Source organism: Leptodactylus fuscus, chromosome 2 (genome assembly GCF_031893055.1).
Source record: "Leptodactylus fuscus isolate aLepFus1 chromosome 2, aLepFus1.hap2, whole genome shotgun sequence".
Lineage (NCBI taxonomy): Eukaryota > Metazoa > Chordata > Amphibia > Anura > Leptodactylidae > Leptodactylus > Leptodactylus fuscus.
In genome coordinates this window covers 91,426,656-91,439,125 of record NC_134266.1, presented here as the reverse complement: position 1 = coordinate 91,439,125, position 12,470 = coordinate 91,426,656, and the positions used below count along the sequence as shown (strand labels likewise).

The 12,470-nt window shown below is 40.9% G+C and overlaps 1 protein-coding gene across 2 annotated transcripts in view; it reads right to left on the bottom strand.

Moving 5' to 3' along the window:
- Positions 1 to 12,470, bottom strand: part of SRGAP2 (SLIT-ROBO Rho GTPase activating protein 2) — a 97,798-nt gene that overhangs the window by 53,957 nt on the left and 31,371 nt on the right. The gene's annotated exons all lie outside the window — the stretch shown is intronic.

Here is a 12,470-nt window from a genome sequence, read left to right as displayed (position 1 = left end):
TACATATGGCACAGAGTCCATTCAAAATGGCAGATGAAAAAGTCCTGGAATTATGACTTTCTTATCTGGCAAAGTGATGGAGAAAACAGTGTACCTGCAAGAGATCTCTTTATAGTCAATGGGATGCCTTGGAATGGTGTCAGTCATTAGATGGATTCACCTTAACCTTTAGTTCTTACGTCGAAATAGAATATCGGACGAAAACCAAGCAGATATGAACCCAGCCTTCTGTTGAGGTACTAAGTATGACAGTTCTTATACAGAAGGCATTGCTCAACTATAGACACTTATCCCAGATTGTATGGATAGGGAAAAAGTGTGTGATCACTAGAGGCTGGCCTATAGGATCCACAGGGATCACAAGGCTTTTTGAGTTCCCATGTGAATTCAGAAGGGTGGTATATATGGCCACTGCTCTACATTTCTAGGGTAATAGGGCCATAGAGCTCTCCTGCAGTCTCATAGAACTGGATGGAGCATCATCAATAGCTTGGCGCGTGCAGAGGTCCTGATACATGGATGGGGAGGAGGTGAGCATCAAGTGTTACCTTCTATTCCAATCCTGCCCTGTAAATGGTGAGGAGATGACTGTGGTCATTACTCGGTAATAGAAGTGTGACAACTGTAACACTTCAGGTTTTTGGAGACAAGGAGAATTGAAATTCACCGCCTGTTTGTGTAATACAGTAATCTCTATTACAAAAGTGTCTGACCTCTGCATAAGCAATACCGCCCCTGCTACCTCTTGTGTCACCCCCTCTACCTCATAGATTGTAAGCTCTTGCGAACAGGGCCCTCAGTCCCATTGTGTGAAATGACTTTCTTTGTAATGTATCTTTCTGTCTGTATTTGAACCCTACAAATTGTACAGCGCTGCGGAATATGTTGGCGCTATATAAATAAACACAAAAAAATTCCCTATTAAAATTTAACCTTTAATAATTACTTATTAAAACGCAAATCTCCTTAATAAAATAGCTTAATAAAATAGGTTTTTACCGCACATCTATCCGATTACATACTTACATCCTGATGAACGATGTAGTGAAACGCGTTGAGGTTGAATCATTAGTGTAGAGGGTACCACTGAGTGAGGGTGTACACGTCTGGCAGCCCTGTCCTTACGGATTGACGGGACAGGGTAGTATTAGCTGAGGCTAGAGGACCTAACTCACTGACTACTTACCCATGTATCTATATCTTTTACATTGAAACATAGTGTCTGTAAGGGCAGGAGTTATCATTGGAGCTGTTCAATAGTAACATAGGGGTAATGCATTCTGTACAGGGATAGTGGAGACTATATGAAATGTCTTGAGGGATTGGTCCCACTTTTCATGCACCCCCCATATAGCTCTTTTGTGCATCTGTAACTCCTTGGCCCCTTCACACCACCAGCTATTTTATTAAGGGGATTTGCGTTTTAATAAGTAATTATTAAAGGTTAAATTTTAATAGGGATTTTTTTTGTGTGTTTTTTGAGTAATCAGTCTTTCCCTAGACCCTATTTTTCCTGTGTAGGGGGTACAGGAAAAAACAAAAAACAAAAACAAAAATCAAACACTTGCCTTGGAGAAATAACCACCAGTGTTAGTTATATCTACTACTGAGAAAGCTGAGTGACAAAAGATATGGCCACTATTATAACTCCTGCCCAGCTTTTCCAGGCTCCAGAACTGCAAATGTAACTAGTTTTGATCAACTAGTTTAGACAAAAGTGGACAGATACAGCAATGGGACAAGCATTTATGCACACAAGTCAAAAATTCCAAATTCCCATTCCCTAAGGCTTCTATGTATAAAGGTGCTGAGTCTAAATATATTCTGTACTTTTGATGGTTCCAAAAAGAGTCAAATTCTTCTTGCTATGTATCTTGCTGTTGGTGGTTATTTGCATAGTTCTCTCGCCAAAGCCCTCTGCTCAAGGCTGCTGTCACCTTTGATTCAGGAGCCGCAAGGGAAAAATAGCAGTGAGGAGCAGGTATGGAAAGCAACAGAAGTAAATTATAGGTAGCAAGTAGATATTGGCAATATTTCAGGTGAAGAATAATGAAATATATAAAGTGATTCCAAAGCAATATAAAAAGAAATGTGGTCATGTGTGTCCAGGTATCTCTCAGAAGTGAGGAGACTGCAATTCTCTTGAGAAACCAGCTACATCTTCAAATGATGTCTATTTTCCATCCTGACCTAAATATTGTAGCTCAAGATGACGCAGTTTGCTGTCATGAGACATGAGCATGATAGAGAGAGCCTTGTTTCTAACCCAGGTGCCAATGAAAAAGCTACGAATCGACTCTTTGTCCTATGATCAGGGATGGGCAGGACATGGTAGCCTAAAAGAGTTAGTTAGGCCACAGCACACAATTTCTACAAACAATGGCTACTGGAATTTTAACAAGCTATTAAAGGTACAAGGATAATACGGATCCATGTAACAAAGAACATATCCTAAGAGAAGGCGAGAGATATCATCCTTGTAAAACAGTAGAAGATATAGAGGATGGGATTTTGTGAAACATTTAAAGCTCAACACTATATTGTTTGATACAATCGTCGCGGCCCAACATTGCTCTGGGTGGAAACCTTTAGTGTAAAACCCATCTTTTCATTTTTCTAGGTGGAATGGCTGCATATTGTCTGCGGCACACTCACTTTAGCAGTAGCATTGGGTCTCCGAGTGTTCCCACAGCAATGTCAGGAATTTCCTGACCCACTCAGATTTCAATGCAGCAGAGCATAGTGGGGCTCAATACTGCTTTGTTCAGCTGTGCCGAGCCCACAATGCCTGGATTCCTGACAGCCCACAATACCCCGGGCAACAGACAGTCATCCCATGTGCCCTTAGAAGTCAGGGCACAGACTTTAACTCCTGATGTGCTTAAGACATTGCCGACAAATATTAATACACTATCATTAAGCAGATTTGTTATAGCGACTATAGCGTTCTGTTAACGCATTGGCATCCTACGGAAACTGAAAACACATGTTCATGGCAGTATAGTCACAAGCATCCGTAAAAACATCACATTAAGCTACTGACATTTAGGCTTGTTTAGGATAAACAATGTGTACGGCTTGTACACAATGAAAGGAATTCCTGTGACCAAAATCCAAAAATACCGTATAATTTATGTAACTGGCTGGTCCTGTGCCCGGCTGCATCATACTGTCAAGATGTAGAAGTATATATAACACATGAGTATACCATAATCTACTCACACATTAATGACCTATGACCTCTCACCCCAAGACTAATTTTGATTTGTTTTATTACCCATGCAATGTTCTTGTGAAGGAAATTAAGGAAGCCACCTTACAGGCACAAAATTACGCGGCGTATACGCTCGTAACTCCCATTGAAATCAATGGGATCTTTTTGAGCGTGCAAACTGACATGCCGTATATGTGCCAGATCGCGCTCCACTTTACTCCGTGTGAATTCCCCCTAAGAGGAGTTTTCCCACAAACCTAAACATAATTAAAATTTGTAGACAATTACGGTAACAAGTTAGACATTTTTCTAGGAACACCTTTTTCTTGATCAGTTGCTAATGGATAAGACCATGAATGCAAAAACTTTCTATGGCTTGGCACTTTCATGATTTCTTTATTTGTGGCCGGGTTATCATCTCCCTATGTCCATGACTGATAAAATGTCCATACAAATGGCATCTTGCCTGGGTTTCTGACAAGTACTAGAGTATAGAAAGTTCCTGCTTTCATGGTCAGATCCATTGATAACCAATAAAAACAAAAGACTGTCAATACGAAGATGTTAAAGAAAACATTTCAAATTTAGAAAAATACTTAAATTATGTATATTAGCAAAACTTAACTTTTAGCGGTCTGCAAATTTCAATATGGTTGTTTTCAAGGGAAAGTCTCTTTAGGTCGCGGCCCAGTGTTGTGAAAACACAGCGATTTGGCTACGGCGGAAATATAGTGGGGCAAAAAATGCTGTGCTTTACATTGCTAGCAAATTGGATGGGATTTGAATCCACACATTGTAGAAAAAAATAAAATAAATTTGCAGCCGAACAGCTGCTAAAAATGCCTGCGTTTTGAAAATTGCAGCATGTCAATTATACCTATGGAAATGTCACTCTTCAAACGCATGGTCTTTTCTGCACTACATGAGCCCATAGGCTAGGTTCACATTAGCGCTCGGTTTCTATCCTTCGTGTTCACATGGGGAGTCTAAAGTAAAATAAATAAATAAAATATATATATGTATGTATATGCCTGCAGACCCCATAGACTATAATGGTATAACATCACATTGAGCCGACCTTCAGCAATAGCTTACTGTGATTTCATTTTCAAATATGAATCACGACAAAAAAAAAAAAAAGGGTGAAAAGCCGGTGAAAGAGACTGTGATGTAACAGAAATAGTCTAATCCACTTATGCCCAAAGCCGCACACCATATGCACATATGTACACAAACTGGGGACAATTTCAGGGGGAAGCCTTCTTAACATATTCACATTTTTATGAGGGTTGGAGAAGACCCATGTATACAGTGAAAACCAAAAACAAACTACTGAAGATGTTGCAGTTTGTCGAATGTAAAGCCTGGACCCTACTGCCACAAAGCAAGAGGTATAGCCCACTGAGCATACATACAATTTTATGTCAATCTCTCATCCTACACATAGAAAATGAATTCTATAAAGGGGGGGGGGAAATGCTTTGATACGCAACATATTGCAAGATTGCCAAATGGGTGATTTGATTTGTGTGACCTACTGAAGTTCCCTGTGATTTGTAAAGGAATTTTCTCAATGTAATTTCAGCAGGGATCTAGATCTGCCATTGGCACAATGGGCTGCAGGTATAATTTTTGGAAATTTGAGTTTTTTCTTGCACCATGGGGAACTTTATGATGTTGTGGCCAATGTCGGAGACCTTAGACTTCTAGCACTAATATAAAGCAGCCACAATACATATGCTGCAAGACTTGGGTGAAAGATGGTCTGTTGGCTATCCTGTAATTTTTGCTTACCAACAAAAACTAAAACTATAAGCCAAAACACTCAGTCCTACAAGAAACCACATGATGTGGGATTTGGTAAAAAGACATCATGACTAAGAGAATAAAGAGAAAGAGTAGTTCCTGTGTGGCGTTCTTGCCAAGATCATGTGGAGCTATTAATAACATTGATACTTTTAGACTAATGCACAAACCTTGCAGAAGATTTGTACAGAAGTGGTTACCAAACCAAAATGAAGGATATCCTACACATAGTACTGAAGGCCGGATCCTAAAAAGGCGAGATTCATTGTTACAGTCTATTCCACTCCATTTCATGGAGGCTAACATGTTTTTATCTGTATTGGCTCATTGTCAAGGGGCGTCTGGGATAAGAGACTTTAACACAATGATAAACACTTCCTGCATGAGAGCTCCAGCAGACAAACCGCGTCCATTCCCCAGAACAAACATCCATGTCTCAGATCAATATATACCATGGGTGTACACGGTTGGAGATTTGGAAATTATTTTATGGCACATTTTTTCAACCATTAATTTATGATCTTGTTGTTCTACTAACTTTTCTAGTATTTCTAGGAAGCCATTTATAATTAAACTGGATTCGGGCTTCAGTCATCTAAATTTTTATTGTTACTGATAAATTAAAGGGGTATTCTGGCCAGAATAAGTGACAACATATCTATGGATAATGCCATCATTTGCTTACTGTGGTGGTCCAAGTACTCAGACCCTTACCAACGAAGGTGTTACAATGCTAGAGTAAAGTAGAGCCATCTTAATTTTATGCTGTATACTGCCATAGAATCTACTCAATTGAACAGAGGGGAGATGCAGTTCTTGGCCAGTGCCTGGGGCAGTGCAGAGTAAATAACTCAGTCCCTTTATTTATACCCTTCAAAACCTTAGGGATCACTGGTGGTATATGGTCACATACCGTAGACTGAACCTTTTTTGTGCCACATTATGAAGCTCTTTGCAGCTTTATGTTTCGTGCAAGGTTGAGACAGTAAATAGAATACACACTTCCATCTAGAAATTTAGCAACATTGCAAAGACTCACTATTTTATCGTTTACCGTTCCAAAATATTATTTTCGCCCAACTTTCATTGCACTGCAATATAATTATATAGAATAACAGAACATGAGTTTTCAGGAAAGGGTTACTGTAAGTCTCAACTGTACTGTCTGAATCAACTTCAGAGATTCCTATTAATTATTCACGAAAAACAAAAAATGGTATTACATGAAGATTATATGGATTTATTGGAACATTTTCAGTCTCCAGCTCCATTACAATGTATTTTCTTTATATCCCTAAAATAGTTACTTTGCATATATCATTGTTATTACTATTTATTATAGCAATGTGACTAGTATTATTGTTATAGGTTCTATTCAATTTAACAGATCGAACTAGAGGCACATTTTGGCTGAATAAAATGTAAGCAAAGCGCTGCATGTCAAAGTTTGTCACTAGCAGCCCCTATATAGGCCTTTCTGCAGTTGGCGAAACACCAAGCCAAAGACGATATATGAAATCTGACATGGCAGTGTGCTCCAACTAGTCTATGACATTTAGGCAGACCTAACCATTCTTCTCAATTTCCAGTAATAATCGGAGCAGTACGTGTAACAGGGGAAATGTAGATCCTATGTGACTCCACCACAGAACCCGCATTTATTCTATTATACAGGAAATTACTGTATAATGCGTTATTGCCCTCCATTCACCGATAGATAGCACAAATTCTAATTAAAAAGCAATTATAGGTGTAATTTGATCTGTTCTCTAATTCCCCACATTATAATTACCTGGGTTCTTTAATTTAGTGGATTGCTCCTTCCAATCTACAGCTCAAAGCAAATCTTTTCCATCAGTAGCTGATGCTGTATTTTTCTGTACTGATCACCAGATTACCAAGGACATGGTATTTACCCATGCAGGATGCCAAGGGTAAGAAAACACCATACTGGTGAACCAAGGAAAATATATATAATTATATACATACATATATACACATCCACACAAAGTACTGCACACCACATTTGGAAAACATACCGGTAACTACATGACTACCTTCTGACTAGTCATGGATTAGATACAAAACCTAAAAGCGATGAATGAACAACAGCGGGAACCCTCCTCACACCACCTTAATAAGGCGACATGTCAAATTACTGTATTGTTCTAACCTGTCCTTTACCTTTCCTTCCCCGGTTGTAGAAAGACAATATAGCTGAAGATTTCATGTTCTATAAGTGGTAAGTCAGTGCTCCCTCTGGTTTCAGTATGACATCAGGCTCATATTGAGATGGGAGGATAGGAACAAGTATAATCCTTTTTATTTCTCCAAAATAAGGAAGTATAGCATTTCTACATTTCAGTTCCATCCTACCAGCATAAGTGCACAAAATAGATGAATTTATGGTGACCACAAACTCATGAGGACAAACCTATTTGGGCAAACAGAGACATTCCCATTTTGGTCCATTCTGTGGCACAAATAAGTCTTTCAAAATCTATGGGTCCATGAAAAACCATGGAAACACATCCATGCTAAAATTAGGAGGACTGTAGGCTCAGTGTGGAGAACATGGACAACACACAGCAATGAATAATGGAAATGTAAAGCTGGACATTTGTTGGCCAAAATGGCCAATTCTGGCTGACCATCAGTTACAAAGAGTCAGCTAAAATTAGAGTGTCATGATCGGCGATTTATGCAGACTCACTGAGTTTTTTTTCTTAAAGGGATTCTACCATTAAAACCTTTTTTTGTGGATAAGATGTCGGAATAGCCGGTACGCAAATGAGTTCTCTTGCAGCGATGGGGGCGGCCCCACCGCTGCCAGAGAAGAGTCTCCAGCGCCGCCTCCTTCTTCGTCCACAGCGTCATCTTCAATGTCTTCTTCGGGTGCTCTGTCCAAGGCCTAGAAGTTACGAGCCTGCTGCAGACGAAGGAGGCGGCGGCGCTGGAGACACTTCTCTGGCAGCAGTGGGGACGCCCCCATTGCTGTTTGAGCGCTGGGGCCCGCCCCCAACACTGCGAGAGAACTCATTTGCATACTGGTAAAAAAACTGGTATTTTTAAGGAACGGCGCAGCAGAGACCACGTCTAAAGGTAAGAGACGAATAGCCTTTCTAAAGGCTATTCCGACATCTTATCCACAAAAAAAGGTTTTAATGGTAGAATCCCTTTAAATAGCTGATCATTCACAAAAACAATCCCACCATCACTCAAATGGCCACACAAAGGCTGTCAAAAACTACTTTGTATGGCCAACTGTATCCATTCCTAATTATAAAGTCACACATTTTACATCCTGAACGGTTATCCCACATACAGAACATTTCTAAATTTAGACAAAAATAAATAAATTGTAGTTCCTACAACCCTTTCGAGGCTAATTTCACAAAGCAGACGTCTCCGCACAGCCTGTAATTACAAGGCGGCAGACCCCATCCCCTTCCCACTGTCTCATACACCAAAGAGGCAAATTCTTTTTCCATATTAACCCTTGCTAGCCTTTATAGAAAATCATCAAAGAAAATCTAAAGAGGCAGAATTAAACACTTTGCATGTCCAGGACTACGGAATCATATAATATGTCAATAGACATCTCCGTCACGTCCTTGAGTCCTCGTTTAATATTCTATATGTGAGATACATAAAAGCTTTATATACCACCTGTTGCACCATGCATTCTTTATTATATACAGAGAGCGGGGCAATTATTGGGATCTTCTCTGAGAAGATGAAAGTGGAAAAGCTCAACTGATCTCAACTCATAAAATAACAGGAATTTCCACCAGCATGACATGTGGAATGTAAAGTGGAACTAATCCAAAACAATTGTTGTTGCTAAACTGTCACTTTTTGCCCATCTGCGCTACGCTTAGGAACAACTAACTCCATTTTATGAGATGCCATCCATGTTTTCTTTTTGTGTCATTTTGTGTGATATGGACTGCAAGTCACAAGACCATGGACAATTTTATCCACCAGGAGTAAGCAGAATGAATGACAGCAAGCAGAGATCTAGAAAACCACGAGGAATTGATACAGAAAGTATACTGAAAAATTGTATAACTTTTTATTAAACAAACAATAACATTTGTCTCTTATTATTGGCCCGAATGTGGCCAAACCTTTTACGTTTCAGAATGCTACCCATCCTCTCAGGCAATTGAAGGTGCCCATGCAGCTTCACGAGATTTCTGAATGGTGAGAGAAGAGTAAGGGTATGGCCACATGGCGGAAAATGGATTCCGCGTGTGAATATACCGCATGGCTAGTCGCAACAGAATGCTGATGCAGTTCACCGGTATCCCGTCGCGGCATTCTGCTCCGGATTAGGGCCTAATCGGGAGGGAGTTACGCACCGTGGACGAGTCAGTTGCGGAATCCCTGGCAAGAAGGGTCGTCTCACTTCTTTTTTCCACTACTAGTTAGCAGAATAATGAAGTGAGCGGCTCCTATTGAAGACAATGGGAGTCGTTTTGGCAGACAGATTTTGAGGCGGATTCCACGTCAAAATCCGCTGCCAAAAAACTGTGTGAACTAGCCCTTAAGCAACCCATACACATTAGAACAGGGGAAGGCAACCTTCAGCACTCCAGCTGTTGTAAAATTACAACTCAAAGCATGCATACTTGCCCTGCTGTTCTTGAAACGCTCATGGAAGTAAATGGATCATGTTGGGAGCCGTAGTTTCACAGCAATCCTGTATTAGAAGGTACCGTGTCCAAACTCATTGGCCAAGCTAAGTGTGCATGTGTATAGGACAGCCCTTTCCCAAATGAAGAAGAAACAGTCACCTTGGGTGGTGACTTATCTCTCCAAGAACAAAAGGCGTTTATATGTTTCATAAAGATTGTTCACACAGTCCTACAGATGTAACTTGAAGCCCGAGTCCCAATGCAAAGTCTGTAGCAGGGTTACATTTTGCCTTTTAGAATAATGGGACTCATGTGCAATACAACTAGCACACCGGTTGTGTGCATCAGACGTTCGGCTCCAGAGCTCAGTAACTGCTACTACTGAACCCCCTTTATAGTCCATATGTGACTTCCTGCAACACAATCTAATGTTATAATGATATCTTTTCACCAAACTAAGCATTCAGGATTCCTCTTGTCAAAGGGGTATAGATTATTACAGTCTGGCCTGGTAGCACTGACTGGACAATATACAGTGACACCCCTCGCCCCCAAATAACACCCAGTTGTCCGTTTACATAAAAATTTCTAGGAGGAATAACAAAGGAATGGCACAACACAAAGTATATGAAAAGATGGTTCAGAATTAGTATTTCATGGCGAATACCACTAATAAACTAAACCTCTTAAACTGAATCAAAACACCTTTTTCTAGTCATTGCACTCATATGATTGCATGAAAAATTCAATTATGATAGAGTTATATAGATCATACGGATATCTGGATATCAAGCTCTGCACCACTTTGGTGGTTGTAAGGATAAAAATCTTCTACATTGAAATTCTGTTCACTTCAATAGCAGCCACATGTATTCCAGACACGCATTCCTATCAGTAGGAATCCTTTTTTGTTCCTTGGGGTTAGGACAACAAGCCATTTTTCTTCCCCATTTACATAGAAAAGCTGTTATTTCCATAATAATCAGTTTTATTAGTCACTGGAGAGTAATTAAACCAGAAAGATAGAAATTAACACTTGGGTGGGTAGATTTAAATGGCGGAACACATATTGTCCATGTGCTTGAGATGACAGACATTCCGCCTACCCTGTGCATCTCTGGCCCTGTGAACAGCAGAGGCTTGCTGCAAGGTGACAGCAGTGACCTCTCCTCCACTACCCAGGGACTTTATGCCAGAAGGGAGGATTCCCTGGGTCTCCCTAGAGACTCATCAGCAGGAAATGACCCATAAAACAATTAGCCAAAGCTCTGCTAACTTCACCATTTCATTCACTCAAAGAGGCCTTGTCTTATTAACCTCATTGCAGGACTCTAACTTGTAATGGGTAAAGGATTGATAGTGCAGGAATCAGGAAAAGCTTAATATTCAGATACCATATATTTGCATTAAAATGAGCAAAAGCAGCCAGCGCATAATGCATCATATAGGTGACATTACATGCTACCCCTGGGACATGAACCAAGATCAACAACCTGACATTAAATTAACCTTAAGCGTGTTCATATACATTTGAGTTTTGATGCCAGTTCTCAGAATTTCACTATGGTCGATGAGATCTTCAAAATTTTGCTGTTGGGGAAACCCTGGATCTGACAGGCTGATGGATTTTGTACCCTCCCTAGAAGATAAGCAACTTCTAATCTGCCAACCTCCCTATTCAGAACATTCTTGTTTGTCCAAGCCGAATGTACATTATTGGGAATGTCATGGCTCTTGGTAGAACAATAGTTTGAGTAACACTGATCTAACACAGTTTCCAATCCCTTATCCCAGCTCATTACATTATTGATAGGACAAATAGAGATGCCCTAGAGACAAAGTCTAGGCAGCCAGAGATTTGATCCCAACACGTGTTTTCTATTGATTCTGGGCCCAACCCCCAACTTATTCCTCCCTTGCGAGGGACATGGTGGTTGCTTCAGATTTGCCCACAACCCCAGATGCCCAGTTATAGCTTGTACGCAACCCACAGAAAGGCCATTTTGTAGCTTCTGTCCTATTTCCCTTCACACTGTACACTGCTGACTTTAGGCACAACTCATCCAGCTGTTACTTACAGAAGTACTCCGATGACTCTGCTACAGTAGGCCTTATCACTGATGGCGACGATAGGGAATACAGAGACTTAAACCGGGATTTTGTTGAATGGTGCCAGCAGAACCAGCTCAGGATTAATGCTGGGAAGACCAAGGAGATGGTGGTGGACTTTAGCAAACAGAGAGGTGCTCCGACCCCGGTGGAGATCCAAGGAACATGTATTGAGATAGTCAGGACCTATAAGTATCTAGGCGTGCTCCTCAATAATAAACTAGACTGGGCTGATCACCTGGAGGCGCTGTACAGAAAGGGCCACAGCAGACTCTACCGGCTCAGGAGGCTGAGGGCCTTTAGAGTCAGGGGTTACCTCTTAGGGCCTTTTTCAACTCTGTGGTTGCCTTAGCCATCTTTTTCGGTGTGGCCTGCTGGGGGAGCAGTATATCAACCAGGGACAGAAATAGACTTGACAGGCTGATTAGAAGGGCCAGCTCTGTCCTGGGGAGCCCCTTGGACCCAGTACAGGTGGTGGGTGACAGAAGGATACTGTCCATGGTGAGCTCCATGCGGGAGAATAAATCCCACCCCATGTATGGGACCTTGATGGCACTTGGCAGCACTGTAAGTGACCGTCTGCTTCACCCCAAGTGTGAGAAGAGGTGCTATCACAAGTCTTTCCTTCCAACCACGATCAGGCTACATAATCTACATCAGACCAAGCGAAGATCACGCTGTACAGAAAACTAATGATTATG